The sequence below is a fragment of the Mus caroli genome, chromosome 13, assembly GCF_900094665.2.
Source record: "Mus caroli chromosome 13, CAROLI_EIJ_v1.1, whole genome shotgun sequence".
Taxonomy (NCBI): Eukaryota; Metazoa; Chordata; class Mammalia; order Rodentia; family Muridae; genus Mus; species Mus caroli.
Window position 1 is genome coordinate 26500935 of NC_034582.1, and position 16292 is coordinate 26517226.

The following is a 16292-nucleotide window of genomic DNA, read 5'->3' on the forward strand; positions in this document are numbered from 1 at the left end:
ATTAAAAATCAAAAAAAAAAATGAAAGAAGGCTCAGTTAGGAGGGGGCAGCACTAGAAACCTGGACTGCTGGCTCCCTATAGGAAACAGCAGAAAACAATGGTACAATATATAAATAAATCATAAAAGGTCATAAGGGCCCCTGCCTCTTCCTTTCTTGGAGCTAGACTACCTAAGTGCAGGTCTGACACCAAATTCCAAGCTCACCTGTCTCCCTACTAAACTATCTCCTTCCCACAACTATTCATGCCTTAAAGGCATAAATAAAAGCCTTTCTAGTGTCTCTGGCACTCACAATAATGATGCTATATCTCTCTCAAGCATTGCTGCTGGAGCAGTTTAATGATTCAATCACAACCCTAGGAAAGAACTTAGAGATGAAGGTTGTCAGCTATGACCACCACACTTAGAAAACATTTGGAAAAGTAAAATTATTAGTGAAGCTAGGTTAGGATGAAAAAAAAAGAGCCTTTCAGCACAAATCAGACAGCACCTATTATACATAGGTGTCCCTGCTTCACTTCTGCCCCCTACCTATTGTCTCCACCACTACATTTAGTCCATGCCTTTATTCATGATTTTGTTGCAATTGTTCTGTTACTATATTAAGTTCACAAGACCCCTTCCTTCCATAGTGGAACATGTCATTCTTGGGCCATGGTCATTCATAGTTGGCTTAGACTAAACTATCTCTGATTCCACTTGAGGTAGAGTTGTGTTGTTTGGACAATATATTTTAAAATTCTTCACAAAGTAATATCAGCAGAAAGAAAGATCCAGAATATCTTATCCCTGACTTGTCCAGATTACATACAGGAGAAAGGACTACCTCCACTCTAAGAGTGGGCACCTGAGTCAGAGCAGATTTGAAACAAGGGACGCCCAAATAAATGGGGAATCTCACACTGGGAGAAGGAAAAGGCAGCAGCCAGAGGGAGCTTGTTGTTTCCAGAGAGAGAAGTCAACAGTTCCAACAGAATGAGCCTGAAGCCCTGATAGCAAGGGTGCGGTGCGTGGAGCCACACCTTGACAAGGACTGTTTAGATAAGCATATCCTTGGCCTGTATCTTCTGCATATTAACTTCAACTCAGAGATACTTCAATTTCAGTGTGCAGCATAATTTTCTTGATTATATTAAATATCTATAGAGTTTAAAATAACATGGTTATTTAAATGGCAAAAATAAATGTAATTTTAACTCAACCAAAATCAACTAGGAGATCCTAAGTGAAAAGTGTTACAGCGACAGTGACAGGAGGAGCACCACTGGACTGGAGGGAAGAGTCACTAGAGGAACATATGGATTCAAAATGTTCAAAATAACTAAGCATAAATAGCTTAATGTTTATAAACAGCTCACAACGATCAATGAAACACAAAATCCTCAAAAAGGGGTAAAGGGGGCAGGGCAGGCAATTCACAAATGAGGAGTTGAAAGCAATAAATGTGGAAAAACAAATTTGGTCTCAGAGACGCACCAGAGCTGGGGTGGCACAGTGGGCTCTATCTGAGGTCTAAAAACCTGTGGCCTCTCAATGACTCTGGAGAGAATCCTACTGTGCTGGCAGCAAGAGAAGGCCTTCCAGCCCCGTAGAGAACTTAATTCAGCGAGATTGCTAAAGCCTTAGCTACTCTTCCAGACTCAAGAGCATTCACGAAGGTAAACAATTATGAAAATAATCTACACTGAGAGGATCACTAGACAGGATTCCTGCAGTCCATTCTAGTTAGAGCCAGGGGCAACAGGAAGGTCCAGCCCAGGAAATGCTCCACAGTGAGAGACATGTGAAAACTATGGAAGAGCAGAGAGGACTTAAGTCAAGTTAGTAAACAAAGGCATAAAGTCAGACTGTGACAGACAGCTGGGTGACAGCTTGACCCCCAAAGTATTCTAAAATGATGAACTGTCTCATTAGCAGGAGAAAAATAGCAGAGACTAAACAACTGTTTGGAGTTGTGGTCAGCAGCATAATATATATGTATGTGTGTGTGTGTGTGTGTGTGTGTATATATATATATATATATATATATATATATATATATATATATATATATATATATATATATATTTCCCCCTGCACCTCAGGAGTTTGGGGCCACCCCAGACAAAAAAGGAAAACTTGTCTCAAGGACAAAGCCATTAAGTAGCAGTGTTGGTTTAAAAAGAAATGGCCCCCAAAGGCTCATAGATTTGAATGTTTGATCACTAGGGAGTGGCACTACTTGAGAGGAATCAGGAGGTGTGTCACTGAGTTTCAAATGCCCAAGCCAGGCCCAGTCATTCTTTCCCTCTCCCTCTCCACCCTCTCCTATCCCCTATGGCTCCCCATCTCCATCTCTCTGCAGCCAGCCAATCCAGATGTAGAACTCTCTGCTCCTTCTCCAGCACCACGTCTGCCTGGATGCAGCCATGCTCCCTGCCATGACAATAATGGACTAAACTTCTGAAACTGTAAGCCGGCCCCTATTAAATGTTTTCCTTTAAAATAAGAGTTGCACTGGTCATACTGTCTCTTCACAGCAATAGAACATTGAGTAAGACAACATCAAAACTGAGATTTAAAATTAGTCTTATACCATCTGATTCTCTACTGACTGGTTTATGTTCTACTATGGAAACCTTAAACATACATAACAACCTCTATGTCCCATCATCCAGCATCTTGTCTTCTATTTGAAACATTCCTCTATCTTGATATACTTTTATGTTGTTTTCTGAATGAGCACTTTAAAACAAACACTGCCTCATCGACACATCTCAGTTTGTATCCTTACAAAGAACTATATACACAGCTCAAATTTAAAGCTGTGACATGTTATCCCCCAAACTGTCACAATCTGTGACTCAGAATCAGGATTATATTAACACTATCGAATATTTTTAGAAAGCAAAACAAGAGCTATTTTATTGCAAATACAAATATGCTAAATGAACACAGAAAGGATGAGAAAGATTCCCACCAGGTTAATACCAGAGAGAGATGGAGAGGCGTGGAGAGGGTCAGGGGATGATGGTTTAAATAGACTTCTATATGCTCCCCTGCAGCTATGAGTATGAAGATGCATTTTTAGAAAAATAGGTGGGCCTTGGACAACACAGAGTAGAACACACCCTGGGGCATCACTCTGGATGGAGATCCAAGGCAGAGAGCAAAGGAACACAGACCATGTGAGGCTGTCCCCTTTGCCATTCTGCCCTACACTGTTCATTTCTCCTGGGAGGTATAACTATGAACTTACCTATCTCAACTTTTATAAGCTTTCAACCAGCATAGCAGGAACCTCAAAGACCATGTGAAACTCCAGCTATGCAACATTGTGAACTGAGGCCTTTGAGTAAACAGTGATCAGCTAGCTATGTTCTAATGCAGAGGAGATGCCCTTCTTACCTCAGTATTGTGTCCCATATGCTGTGCAGGTTTTGGGGTTTTTTTTTTGTCCATTTGTTTGTTTTATTTGTGTATAGGGGGCACATGATGAGTATGCAGACATGCATGTGGAGGTCAGAGGTCAATTCTGCAGAGTCAATTCTCTCCACTTTGATGTGGGTCCTGGAAATTAAACCCAACTCATCATGTGTGCACAGCAAGCTACTTTACCCACTGAGTTATCTTCCTACTCCCCTGCCAACACTATCACCAGCATCTCCTGTGTGTGTGTGTGTGTGTGTGTGTGTGTGTGTGTGTGTGTGTGTGATGTGTGAGACGTGTGAGTGCCACATAGATCAGAGAACCTCTAGAGTTAGTTTTCCTTTCTACTTTTATGTAGGTTAGGTTCTGGGGATTGTACTCTGATTGTCAAGCCTGTATGGTAACTGGCATTTCCCACTGAGCCATCTTGCCAATGCTAAACCAGTAAATCTTTGCGTAAAAGCAATCACCAATACCTACCATAGAATCTGAGTTTGCTAAGTACATCCTACACTGGCAATCAATCATGATCACTACTCTTAGTCACCAATAGAAACATGCCACTGGGAAAAATGAGGTGGATTTCACTAAACCACCAAGATCTGAGCTGGGCAGCTCCTCTCTCAGGGCATCAAAGGTACAAATATTGACATTCTGTTGTTTCTATAAAAAATTACCTGAAGAATTACAAATTAAAATGTATAGGTCAAACACTTCTTCTTTATTATTTAACTGAAATGAATTCTACCCCTTCACCAATCTTGACATCAAAAAAATTTTTTTTCTCTAAGCTGGTAACACAAGCCTATAAACCCAGCTACTCGGGAGGCTGAAATGGGAGGACCACTCAAGGCCTATGTGATGGTTTGTATATCCGTGGCTGGCTACAAAGTGACTTCCAGTTACCCTGAGAAACTTACTATGACCCTAGCTCAAAACAAACATAAAAAGAGGGCTGAGGATAGAGCTCAGAGGTAGCCCAGAGGAGACCATAGGTTCAATTACCAGCATCCCACAAAAAGGGAAAACTATAGTTCATCTTTTCAATTTAAAACCTCCATACCTGGAAGGGGAAGGGACAGTGCTGACAACACATAAAATGTAACAAGTCACGAAAAGTCCAAATAAAAGAAGTACGTTTCCTTAGGTTCAGAAATGAACTTGTCTTCCACAGAAATGTGCCTGAAAAACTGTTAGCTGCACTGCCAAGTTCCATGCTCTGCAGACACCTCTTTCTGCAAGGACCTCTCAGACACAGTTCATTCCTGAAGGAGCAGCCCAGAAACAGCTAAGCCAGAAACAGTGGGATTCGGTTCATCAGGGAGCCCCTTTTGGAGTTCCCTGTCTGCAACTAATAAGCAATCAAAGTGCCAAAGCCCAAGGGAGGATTTAAAAGGAACCTGCACAGCTAACTGCCGTGGGGAATAGGCAGCTAAGAGAGAGCATTCCCACAGCATTCCCATTATGCTTAAGACTGACGCCATCATGCTCCCAGAATACAAGTTCCTTTGCAGTTATCATTATTTGACTTAGCCATCATTTGTAGGTATTTTTTCTTTCTATATAAAGAAAATTTTTAGTTCTTAGATAAATGTCTCAGGTCACGACTAATATTATTCATTTACTCTGCCATAATTAACACAAACAGCCAAATTATCAGAAAGTTCAAAATAAGAGAACTCAAAAACACAAAAAGAATGGTGGAGCCCACAAGATGGCTCAGCTTGTAAGGGTGCTTGCAGCCAAGCCTGAGTACCACATTTTGATACCTGGATCCCCCGCAGTGGAAGGAGGGAACTACATGAGGTCATCCCCTACTTGTTCGTTTCTTCTATGACTATGAAGTTATTTCATCAGCATAGCTAGGATGCTCATATGAATTCCTATTCCTCCATCTAGCCGGACTAACAGGTAAGAGTATCCTGGACTGTGCAACTCCAAGAACACAGCTCTTTCATAGGCTCTTTGATAGGCTGCTCAGTCACAGCAACAGAGACCTCATATGGTGGAGGGAAAGAACAGATTCCCCTCCAAACTGTCCTCTGATCCCTAAATATGGAGTGTGGCACATGAACCCCTCCCTACACACATAGATAGATAGATAGATAGATAGATAGATAGATAGATAGATAGATAGATAGATAGATAGACAGATGGATGGACAGACCAGACGGACGGACGGACAAACAGACAGATAGATAAACAGACAGAAAAAACATGAAAAATACATTTTGAAAAAAGTACCTTGATTAGTAGTAGTTACAGAAATGAAGAATGTTAGAGGACTGATGATGAGTTAAGGGATTTCTTCTGGAGTAAGAAAAAAAATGTTCTAGAGTCAGTGCTGTGCTGATGGCCACCCAACTTTGAGAACATACTAACTGTGCTTCATAATTCTTTTATTAGAGTAACATCATTATCACAACAAATACACAAGTCCAAGAAGGTTGAACACCAGAAGAAATATAAAGATGGTAGTATTATAAAAGTTTTAAACTTATCCAACACACTACATACTTGAAGTCCTGACTTTAGACATAGAAGCTAAGGAGAACTGTCTCCTCACTGGAGAGACACAGGAGGAGAAAGGGCGGGCTTTCCCCTCTCATGGATACAAAATCAGTTTATATGCTTCAACTCATAGAATCCAGGGTCAGAATCCAGGGGCCTCTCTGAAGGCAGACGCCGTTGGCCTAGACTTGCTTGCCTTCGCTGAACAACTCATTAACAAAGCAATCCTACCCCAGCAAGACTGACGGGAAGACAGAAAAGAAAAACAATGTACAAATCCCAAGGAATGTTAGAAGTCTACAGCTATTTATTCAAATAACAACACACTTGAATACCTCAAAAAATGCTAAGAAATAAAACCAAGAAAATATTATTGAGATATTCATAATCCACACATTAGTGACAAAAGACACTGTCCTAGCGTATAGTCTGATACAGAAACAAAGTTTCACTTGTTTCAACTTGTCAGGAATTTAAGATGAAATAAGGCACTATTCCCTGCTGACAAAACAACAGTAAGCAGGCACGCCAAAATCAATGGGCGTTTCCCTAGAAGGTCAAAGAATCAACCATCAGCTTAAATTGGTTTATGTTATTAAAATGGTTAAACATGGCAGATGTCACCTAACTCCCAGATCCTTTTACATGACCATAGTTGGATTAATTCTATGTGAATTCTGAATAATAGCTTTCCCAATTTCTAAAAATACATCAACTCCGTTGCTATCTTACACTTTCTGCTTTATTTGTGTATCTCCATCTCAAAAGAAATTTCAAGGCCATACGTCTTGACATAGTGAAAGGCAATAATCACAGCACTCAACGGTGCTGTTAACATTGCTGAGCCACAGGGGATTACACAGGCAGATGCTGAGGAGAGCGCCTGTCTGAGAGGCCAGGGCAGCTCAGCCTGCACTGCAGCTGGGAGAGGCTGAAGCTGCTGGCAGTGCAGTCAAACTTCGGAAAAACCCTGAGCACAATTCCGGCATCCGAAATAAATTAAAGTAAACACTATTGCTCTCTCTCATCCACCCTGTTAGCAGCCTCTCCGCAGAGCTGGAGACCACACACTCAGACCACACAGCGCCAGTCCAGCTCACTCGCACGCAACATCTACAAGCTGTCACTCTGCAAATGGGGGCAGCGGGGGTGAGGGGAGTTCTAGAGGGATAAGGGAAAGGGAGGGGAGGGGAGCAGGAAAGGAGATGGAAGAGGCCCCTGCACAGACAGCTGGAGTTTGGTGTGGGCTTCGGGGAAGCGGGGAAGGGTGGGATCCATAACCCTCCTTGAGAAAACAAGACCCTATGTAGTCTTGACCTGGACTCCCCCACACCAATTTAGTAGCTGATGAAGGATTAACAAAGCATCCATTTAACATCAATTAACCTCCTATCCATCACAAGTCAAAAGAGAAAATCACTACTATAAAAGCATTTCATTAGAATAAAGCCAAGAGGACCATCTTTTCTTAGAATTTATAATGTATAACTGTATTCCTTTATGGATTTGTATTAGACAGGTTATTCAGTCTCCTCCTCACCATTAATTGTTTACATGAAAAGATTTTTTGAACAGAGATGTGTGTGTGTGTGTGCGCGCACGCGCATGTGTTCGTGCTTATGTGTGCAGGTGTCCTCACCCATGCATGCGTGTGAAGAACAGATCAATCAGTTATCTTCTCTTGCTATCTACCTTTTTGGGTTTTCACAGTCTCTCTTTGCTGCACTTCAGGTGGAGCTCATCGTTTAGCTAGGCTGGCTAGCTCCAGGGATCTGCCTGGAATAAGAGATGCTAGACATGGGTGACAGAGATCCAAACACAGGTCCTCATGTTAACAAAGCAAAGCAAACACTGACCCAGCTCCCTGGCCTCCAAATCAGAAACTTAGTTTCATAATTTTCCCTTATTGCATTGGGGCATAAACTTAATTTTCCAAAATATTTATTAGTACAATAAAAGAAGATAAATTGCCTATTTCAGAATTTCAGGTTAAAAGTACATTTTAAAATTAACTGGTAGAAATAATATTAGGAAAAAGTCAGAACATGAAATTACAACCAAGAAAGAGTTCTAAGATCAAATAAATAAATAAATAAACCCCAGAGAATAATCTTTTTCTTTGGGCCTCAATGCAAACCCATAATTAACAAAACCAAACTCAAACCTGAAAGAAGCTAGAGAGCCCGCATTTCACTGCAGCGGACCTGCGCAAAGATAGGGCCTCAAACAATCTGCAGAGAAGCAGGCTGTGTGAGCAGAGCTTCCTCCCTGGTCCTCCCTGCCCTCTCTTTAGAATCCATTTCCTTCTTTACCTCCAAAAATGAAAAGTAACTGAAATATGTTTTTGATGCTTTTAGTAAAAATATGAGTGTTTACATCCTAGTCCATTACGAGAAAAAATACAGTAATTATATGACATAATTAGGGATTATGTTATAATAAATAACATAATAAATGAATGCACATAATTCCTATTTATTTTTCTATTTTGTCTCATGTCTCTTTGTTTATAGATGAGGAAAAAGCTATTACTATTACCTTCTACTACACTTGGACATGAGACATTAGAGGAGGAGAATGTGCCCAAGGTCACCAGGAAGCAGTACTGACCAGAACAAAGAAGCATGAGGGCAAAGTCTGAGAAGGGCTTCAATACTCGTCCATAACTCATCTATTACATAAATTCTGGATTATCCAGCTACTCACATAAAACAAGCGTGGACTGACTCACTGAGAGGAGCCACTCAGAATGCTCCTTGTTCCCCAGAAACAGCATTGCAGCTAAGCACCTTCCTACCCTGCACAGCCAACGGCTGGAGTCTAAAGCTGGCTGGTCCTCAACCCACTGGATGCTGACCAACTGTCAGCAATGACATCACACTACTTAGGGAAAGGAAAATGGAAAGGCGGCTTCACATAAAAACATACTATCACTCAAAAATATTTGCAAATTGCACACCACAATTCCTTCTTCTTAGATCCACATGAAACAATAAAACTTAATTCCTGGAATATCAGAAATCCTTTTTTTTTTTTTTTCAGAAGGAAAAAAAAGTTCGGGTATCCTAAAAGGTACATCACCTATAAAAGATTGAAGAGGTCATTAGCAAATACAGCCACCAATTAGGCCATTAAGATAAATTTAGGCTACAAAGAAAAAGATCACCTAAAACCTCAACAGGTTGAGGCCCCAGATCCTCAGAATGGAGAGGGTGATAAAGATAAACTAGGAACGCAAAAAGGTTTGTTCAAACAAAGCCCTCACTAAGGGATTGCTGGGTATTACAGTGGCCAGGAGTAACAGTAAGAGATCAGGAGGCAGAAACTGACCATGGCCTTCAGAAGGGTCATGGCAGTGGGACAGCTCAACAGAAAAGGAACACCGGCAAAACTCTTTCTAAAATATGACTGAGAAGGGAAGAAGTAGAGAAAAAGTAATTAAAATCCTGAGGTCAAGAGAGGACTATACTTCTTCCTGCAGGTGCCTTTCTTGTTGCTGCCTCTAAGCATACAATACACAAAGGAAAGAGCTGTTATGTTAGCAAGACAAGAAAGACAGTCAAAGGCAGAAGCGCATGGACTCCCTAGCCAGGTACACAGAGAGATGCATCTCTCGCCATAACTGGAAAAGAAACTGTCTGGACACAAGCACCATGGGCTTCCACTCAGACAGTGCTATTTTTCTACAGCAGGTGGCAAGATCACCTACTAGAGAGTACACGTGAATGGATGAGCAGTTTGAAAGCATGAAAATGCTCAAATAGATTTTGCATAGAACGTGGGTGATAATCTAGAAGATTCCTTGAGGACCCCACTGAAAGGTACTATTCCCTGCCTCCAGCCCTCAGCAGCACCTATTTTCCCCCTCTGTACCTTCCAGCTTTTGTTTCTCTGTAAGCCTCACCGTCTTTTGGATAACCACACCTCCTAAAATAGTCCCTTCATTAAAGTCTCATTTGAACCATCTGGCATGAATTCCAATTCCTGCAGAGCCCCTAACTTACACACACATACATCATGTCACTCATGTAGGGCTTTCATTATGATGAAACCACAGCCAAATAACTCTCAGGCTATTTATCTTGCTTTCTCAGAGCTCAGTAAAATTATAATGGATGTAATCATATCACTTCCAAAGTCACAGAATTTAAAACTGAAAATGACCTTTAAAGAGAAGAGAAGAGAAGAGAAGAGGAGAGGAGAGGAGAGGAGAGGAGAGGAGAGGAGAGAAGGGAGGGAAGAAGGAAGGAAGGAAGGAAGGAAGGAAGGAAGGAAGGAAGGAAGGAAGGAAGGAAGGAAGCAAGCATTGGAGCTTCCAGAGGAACCTGCTCACAGAGAAAGGGAAAGCCTTCAACACTATACAATTCTAACTACTTGGATCCACCCTAAGCAGTCAATTTTCTCATCAATTAAAATCTAGATTCCTTAGGTCCAGGAGAACAAGCTACTCTAAAAAACAAAAACAAAATGAATGACCCACCCTAGTTTTAATTGACACTAACAGTATTGAGTTTAAGAATATTCAGGCTTTTTCCATGCCCAAGTGTTCCTGGGAGAAGTGACTGTCTAAGAACTCAGTTCCAAATGCCATGCTTGACAGAATGCCCTCAAGTAACCCAGAGAGCACTTGGCCATGCTTGCTCACTGGCCACCTAGAGGCAGCCCAAATCATGCCCATGCCCATGGACCTTCCCTGTCCCTTTGGACTCCTCAAAGCTTTCCCTCTCGCTCGATCCCATACCACTCCTTCTTCTCTCAACACCCATTACTACAGTTTGGTTCAAGATATTTTTTGAGGGACAAAAATACCCCTTCTGGATCCAGGCTGATGGCATTATGAATACCTAAGTCATATGCCAAAATTGGGAGATATGGGGATGACAAGAACTACTCCCTGTATCGGGTGAGTTTTCTTGATAATCACAGCCCTTAATACTCAGACATAAGACAAATGCTAAATGATAACGTGATTTACAAAAGTGCAAATTTTCAATGCCCAAAGACTGAGAAAATCTAATTGGTGACATTTCTTGCTGTCCTTGGTGTTTGTTTCCTTTATAGAAGTTACATTTGTTTTTGCTTTTGAAACTGGGTAACATTTGTAGCCCAGGCTGATCTTTTACTCAGCATCCCCCTGTATCAGCCTCCCCAGTGCTGGGAATGCAGGGACACTGCACACTGAGATAATCAGATTTTATATAGTCTCTCTGAATACACAAAAAGGGAAACTAAGGCTCAGAGATGCTGAGTAACCCAGTTGTTGTCATGCAGCTGGCTGGCGGTAGCACATGGAGAACTGAATGGTTGCTTTATTTCCTACACCAAAATAAATTTGACTTTAATATCCAAATTGAGATCAAAAAAGCCTGTGTGTGTATTCACAGCTTCAAAATTCCCTGTGTGTCTACAATTAGGTGAAGTGTGCCCATTTGCACCAATAGCATCAATCCTCTATTCAACATAAACACACTGTAAAGTGATTACAGTGAATGGTCCCTACCATCCAGGTAGTCAAGGGCATGCACACCTACATCCCCAGAGTTTATCATGCCATACTTCCTCAAACCGTTTAGTAACCAAATTTATTTCCCACTGCAATCAATCTCAAAATCGCCTACTTTAACATAAGCCTAAAACTCATCTACTAGATAAACCTTATAAACATGTGTAGTATGTGTACTATGTAGTAGGCATTACTAGGAACCTGGGCCTGATAACGCTGAGTACAGAAAAGCCAGGCATAGATAGTGATATGTCTCAGCACTGAGGAAACTGTGGTATGAGGATCACTTCAGTCAAGGAGTTCAAGATCAATCTGAATAGTGATCAATCAATAGTGAGACCCTCTCAAAGAAAGAAGAGTAAACCACAACGTGTGTGAAAAGATAACTGAGAGACAAGTTTATCCCTAGTGTTTCCTACGTGGTAAGATCCTGCTGTGGCTATACACTTAGAGATTCTATTCAGTACCAAGTCTTTTACCAGAATGCACATTCTTAAACTGTGAGTGGCAATCCTGTAGGTTATACAGGGTTGTGTAACTGAATGCAGAGGTAGAGAAAAAAAAAAAAAAGCGAAATGAAAGTCTTCTAAACACATGGGATCAAAAATGAATTAAAAAATGAAATCCATAGTGAATCAAAGGTGTTACCAGCAGTACTCAATCCAACTTCATCCCAGCCTTGGTTCTGAACTTCCTCTCTGTACACGTTGCATGTCATGAATTACCCAAGAGTATTCAACCCAAACCCTACAACTCAGCGTCAAAGTACTATATGTTACAAATAGCAGTTGTTTTCACTGTATGTTACAATTTGAATAGAAAATATCTCCTATAGGCTCAGAACCTCCTAACACTGTTTTAGGTAGTTATGAAAGCTTACAGATGAAGAGCCTTGTTGTGAAAGTGAGTCACTAGGGGGTGGGGACTTGAGGTTTAAGAAAGCCCAGCCCCACATCCTGACTTCTATCTGCTTCCTGTTCCTGAGGGGTCCCAGGGCACAGTCCTGCCACGATGAGGCAGCCTCACTAGCATGGGCTATATAACTCCAATCTATAAACTCGAGTGAGCCCTTCTTCCCTTAAACTGCTTAGCAGGTACTTGGTTACAACATTGAAAAAACTAACACACTACATATATATACATACATACATACATACAAATATATACACATATACACACATACATATATGTGTGTATTCATATATGTGTATAAGTATGTGTGTATGTGTGTATATGTATATACTATACACACACACACACATATATATATATATATATATATATACACACACACACACACACAAACAAAATGTTCTGTTCTGGAAAGGAGAAAAATGGTTTTATTACAGAAAACAAAGGCTATTCACGTTTCCCTACTGGCATTCTTCAACATGTAACCACCAAGTGATTGGGTCTTTAAACCATGTTGTGTCCCAATTTTAATCTGAAAAACTGGTGTTTAAGTTGCTGATTTGAAGTTCTAAAAGATCACCAATGGATTCTGCTCGGGAGTAAGGACAAATTTGCAACAATCTCCAAAATGTTTCTAACTGTCCCTCTACCACTGTGTATTATGTATTTATATGTAGAACTGCTCTTCCTACTGATGATTAGAAAATTAAAATAATCAATGAGCTCTGAAAAGCACTGAAGATGCTCAGGGTCCCGTAGTTACAAATATTAAACCAAGACTTAACTATGTATGTAAAAAGAACTGAGTTATCCAACTCTATGCTTTCATCTTTAATAAATGATAAGTTTGCATGTATACAAAAATTGTCTTAAAATAAAAAGCTCTGTGATTTACAGTTAGTGAATAAATAGATTGTCTACCTATTTTATAAACTTACATATAAAATCATGGAAATTCTTTATAAGTTTTTGGTGGCAAAAGTTGAAGAAGCTCCGTACTAGAATACAGCCTTTACAAATGTTTTGAATGTAGTCTTCAAGGTATCACCTTTTGGAAGGTTATAGTTCAAAATGTCTGTTACAGTAAATTAAATAATTGAAAAAGAAAAAAAAAAAGACTACTTTCTAATGATTCCAAAAATTGTTTCCAACAAACAGAGGTTCCCCTGCTTAAAAATACTGTCTACTGTGTCAAACAAAAGAGAACAAGTAAGAGGCAAGCCCACATCAGCGACTTTCTGTCACCTGTCGAATCACAAATTGTTCACACTTAGATCATTCTTGTTTTGACTTTCAGTTCCTTGCCACTGGGCGAATCTGTTACCAAGCCTGGGCCATCACAAGCTAAGCTTTATAAACAAAGTTAGTAGACAGATAACCAGTTGCCATTAGTGTTTTTAGTGTAAGGCATTCAAATGGCCGAATGGAGGTGTGGCTGAACCCGCACTTGCTGCTCCCAGAGTAGTAAAGGAAACCTTCCAAGCTTCCCGTCCACGTTAGCGCGGGGGACTTAAACAGATTCCAAGCAGACCCAGCACACCGGCCGCTCCTCCGAGTCCAGCCCGGCGGCCTGCGCGGAGGCGGGTGGGGAAGGCTCGGCCCGCGGCTCCCACACTCAGCCCCGCGCCCCGGGTCCCTCACCGCGCCTCCCCAGGTCGCCCAGCCCCGACGGTCCCGTGCCGCCGCGGAATTCCACTCCGGACCCGGGACGTCCTCACCCAGGACGCGACACTCACCTGCAACTTGCAGGCGGCGTCAGGTCCCGGCCAACCTGCTCCAGGCCGCCGCAGCCAGCACCAGGGCCGCACTTCCGCACGCCGCGAGCGCCGAGCGCGTCGATCCGCCGCCTAGCCGAGCACCGAGTGCTGGATGGACCGCCTCTTCCCAGAGGGGAAGGAGAAGAAGGAGGACCAGACTATGGAGAAGGGAAGTTAGGTGGTATAGACAGGATGGAAGTGGACAGATAGGGAAGAAAGGGAAAGGGGGGAGGGGGGAGGAGAGAAGGGTGGAGAGGTGGAAAGGAGAAGAGGAATTGATGGGAAAGGGGGAAAAGAAGGAGGGAAGCAGAAAGGAGGAGAGGGAGAAAGTGGAAGGGTGGAATTCGGAGAGGAAAAAGAGGGGAGGGGTAAAGAGGGTACAGTCGGTTAGAGTTACAGTAGATGTTGCCCAAGAGTCCACAGCGGTCAGGGATCAGCACCAGGTCAAGAGGCAAACCTCAGTCAAAGGACTGCATCTAGCCAGGAGTGCCCGCCTTATTAAAATTTCTCACAGATCAGAGCTTTGGGGTCCCAAGGGTCTGAGTGGCAAATTGATTTGCAAACTCACAAGACCTCCACATTATAGAAACGACTACTATCTACAGCCCAGAAGTCCTAAGGTTTGAAGGTACCCTCCTGTGGACTCTGGAGATGGCCAGCTGAACTGAAGCAGACATTTCCCTGTGGCCTCCTCTGTAGCGGGAACGAAGGACAATGATCTTCAGCAGAGGATAATGGCAGAAGCATAGGGTCTACTTGTGGTTGTGTTGCCATGACTGTGGAGAGAAGTAGCTACGGGGTGCCCATTATTTAAGACCAATAACAGCCTAACCTTTCTAATACTGAGACCCTTTAATACAGTTCCCCATATCGTGGTGACCCCCAACCATAAAATTATTATGTTGCTACTTTATAACTGTAATTTTACTACTGTTATGAAGGCAATGTAAATATCTGTTTTCCGATGGTCTTAAACAACCCCTGCGTGAAGATCATTCCCCCAGAGGGGTTAAGAGCCACTGGCCTAAGCTAATTTTTTCAGATATCTTTCTGTGCTACCTTATGCTTCATTCAGTACATACACTGAAGAGGATGTCGTACAAACACTATGAATTAAGAGATATTGTATGGCTTCATTTTTCTCTCCTATTTGTGAGAAGATACGTCAAAGTGTTTCCAGAACCATCCATTTTGAAGATCAAGGGAACACTCTTTATACGTGAGCAAGAGACTTGGCAGCAGAGGTCCTAAGGAAATACTGTAAGAAATCTCTGGCAGTCACGAAGCCTTTCACAGTGAAACAAAACCCTTCAGGTCTCAGTGACATGCCATTTGTCAGGTAAGGCTGCCTACCATCAAAGCCAGAATGGTGGCTCTGGAAAACTCACAGAGTTTTCCCTGGATCAAAAAAATAATAATAAATATACTATGCTAGTGAAACAGAAACACTCAGAAGAGGAAAGAGACTCTTTTGTTAACATAAAGAACACCGGTACAATTTTCTTTATTTTTCCTCCTCCTCAAGTTTCTAGTCCTAACCCTGAAACCAACTAGAAAACACTGGTGCAGAAGTTGCCAGAAAATAAAACTGTTAAACCTAAAATTGCTATGGTAGCTGCTGAGGCAATTACAAATCATTGTATAGGTTTATGTTCTCAACACTTTCAGATTTCATTAGAACTAAAAAGAAGGATTTTGACACAGTACTCCCTGGTCTATCCAAAACAGTCTTCGGAAACACCAGGAGACACCACTAGGCTCCCTGGATAATTTATGTATCTGTTTTGCCTTACATCAGTACCTTAAGTACTCAGTACTGCAGGGCATGTCAGTTTGAAAGGGGCCATACATAGTTAGTGCACAACCTAACCCTCAACACAACTGTAAAGATGCCATCTCTTAAGGCTCCTTCTTAGGAGAAGCTAATGATTAGTTGTCCTTGCTGGGGCATTCCTGCCGTATTCATTCTCATAGTATGTGCCACAAAGACGCACTGTGACAGTGATTCAGTGCATCAGGCTGGCCATGCATTAGACCTGTCAGCAGAGTACCAGTCTCTTCATTTACTCTCTTGTCCTACTCTTGAACTTCCTGAGAGAAGGGATTGTGTGTGCTTCACAAAAATGATTGTAGGATGAAAAGCTGAGATTCAAGTGTTCACCAGAGCTGTGGGGAGAGATCTATTTCTAGCCATCTACT

General features: G+C 41.8%; 1 protein-coding gene across 1 annotated transcript in view; it reads right to left on the reverse strand.

Annotated features, from left to right (window-relative positions):
• The window catches only part of Exoc2 (exocyst complex component 2), a 160727-nt gene extending 146559 nt beyond the window's left edge, over window positions 1-14168 (reverse strand). The window contains exon 1 of the mRNA XM_021180205.2: window positions 14073-14168. The gene's annotated coding sequence lies outside the window, so the exon portion shown is untranslated. The remainder of the gene's footprint in view (window positions 1-14072) is intronic.
• Between the last annotated feature and the right edge of the window lie 2124 nt (window positions 14169-16292).